The sequence below is a fragment of the Octopus sinensis genome, linkage group LG6 (genome assembly GCF_006345805.1).
Source record: "Octopus sinensis linkage group LG6, ASM634580v1, whole genome shotgun sequence".
In the NCBI taxonomy this organism is placed as follows: domain Eukaryota; kingdom Metazoa; phylum Mollusca; class Cephalopoda; order Octopoda; family Octopodidae; genus Octopus; species Octopus sinensis.
In genome coordinates this window covers 101,182,298-101,184,797 of record NC_043002.1, presented here as the reverse complement: position 1 = coordinate 101,184,797, position 2,500 = coordinate 101,182,298, and positions in this window count along the sequence as shown.

Genomic DNA, 2,500 nt, shown 5'->3' with positions numbered 1-2,500 from the left:
ATATGCACATATAAATATATGTATATATAAATATATGTATATATATATATATATATGTGTGCATATATAAATATATGTATATATATACATATGTATATATAAATATATGTATATACATATATATATATGTGTGTGTATATATGTATATATATATATATATATGCATGTATATATATATTTGTATATATATATGTATATATGAAGATAAATTAAATATAGATGTATTCTATTGACAAGCAAGTACCAGTGAATTGGATGTTTAACACAGACCTTTGGCGGATTTCTTTTCCTCAGTTTATTACTTTATTTGTATATATATGTATAAATATATGTATGTGAATGCATATATATGTATATGTATGTATATCTATATTTATGTATATATATGTACACATATGTATGTGTGTATATATATATATATATATATATATATATATATAAACTTAGATAAACTTAGATATGTTTCGACCAAAGATTGGTCCAGGCCATGTCTAACTTAATAGCACCACATATATATATGTATATCATTAAACCACGGTAGTGGTTGAACGTATTCTTAAGTCCACCATTTCGTCAATCGTTGCAGCTTCCAAGCTTCACCATTAATTCAGTGTTTAACTAAATTGCAAACGGTTAACAGTTTTAAAGAGGACACCTTCTCAGCTACATTTTGGCATAAATATTTTGAGATTTGGTTCGCTAGAAAAAAAGTTAATTAAAATATGTGAGACGTCAAGAGAAAGGCAGTAAGGCAGGTATTAATCTTCAATTAACATAAAGTTTCTAATTTTAAAATAAAAGTATACTTTTCATACGCTTAAATGATAGAAAAATGCTTGAGGAATTCAGAATCAATGGTCGCATTCAACAAAAATTAGTAGAAAAAGAATTATGAGGTAAAATGTCATGAAAGAAATATGGGAGTAACGCCCCAAGAAATAACTCTCTTTACTCTCTTTTTTTACTCTTTTACTTGTTTCAGTCATTTGACTGCGGCCATGCTGGAGCACCACCTTTAATCGAGCAACTTATTTTTTGTAAGCCCAGTACTTATTCTATCGGTCTCTTTTGCCGAGCCGCTAAGTGATGTGGACATAAACACACCAGCATCGGTTGTCAAGCGATGTTGGATGGGACATACACAGACACAAACACACACACAGATTATTTAATTAAATTTTTGTAACTCAACACTTTGAAACTTCCGATACTTGTAGAATATGTCACATAAAATAGGGTTTTCTCTTAATGTTTTGCACAAAATTTTGTGTTTCAGAAGTTATTTCGTCAGAAGTTACAGAGTGACAATGGACAAATTCGTGTTTGATAAGCGTCAATACACGAAACTCTCAGCTTTTGACTTACTCTCTAACTTCTGCCTATGACATATATATATATATATACATATTACATATATGTGAAAATAATCTCATCACGCAATCGAACCAATGAAAGAGCCTCTACCTTGTCACTCAACACGCTAAAAATAGCAACCAAAGTATTCCCCCAACTAAATCACACGCTCATTGTACGTAATGTCCTTGATTATCCGAAAAAAGACGGTTTGCTGAAGGCTGGAATGTCTTTGATGATAAGGGTTGATTTGAGTCTAAATAACAACATTGTGGTAAATTTCTATATTAACACGATTTTCACTAAGGAAAAAACCCCAAAAATGGATTTTTTGCGTGGAATCAAGTGCCCTGACCTCATAATATCTGCAAATCCCTTATTTTGATTCAAAAAAATAGCGGTGGGGCGAGGGGAAACCCGCCTACCCCCAATCCCAGGATCATTGGAATTTTTTTTTTTTTTCGTTGAATGAATTCCCGTGATCTCCTAATATGCTACAAAACCCTTTTGGGGGTCCGAAAAATGGGGTGGGCTGAGGTGGAAGCCTTTTTCTTACCTTAATGAAAATCGTGCGGGTGAAAATATCAACGGGGGTGGGGATGAAATTTCCCAGTCTTCCACCTCACCCCACCCCGTTTATCGGGATCCAAAATGGGTTTTGTAGCATATTAGATCACATAAATTCATTCAACGAAAGAAACATTTCCAATGATTCTGGCATGGGGGGGTCCCCCTCGACCCACCCCTACTTTTTCCAAATCAAAATAAGGGCGTTGCAGCTTATTAGGAGGTCAGGGTACTTGATTCCATGCAAAAAATCCAAGTTTCTTTTTTTTTTTTCATAGTGAAAATCGTGCGGGTTTTAATATAGAAATTTACCATAATTTTGCTGCTATTTCGCCTAAAATCAACCCTGATACAGCAAACCTATCATCAAATTCCTGCCATTAATTTGGTGTGGGTGGGTAATATCAAATAATTCAATCACAGCATATAATTTAATTAAACATGAGAAAATTGCAATATTATCATCATTTACATGGAAAAATTGAAATATTATCTTTCAGTATTTTATAAGGTAAAATCTCAAATTATTTATTGACACATTATTAATTATGTTATAACAGCAATGGAAAAATGGAAAAAC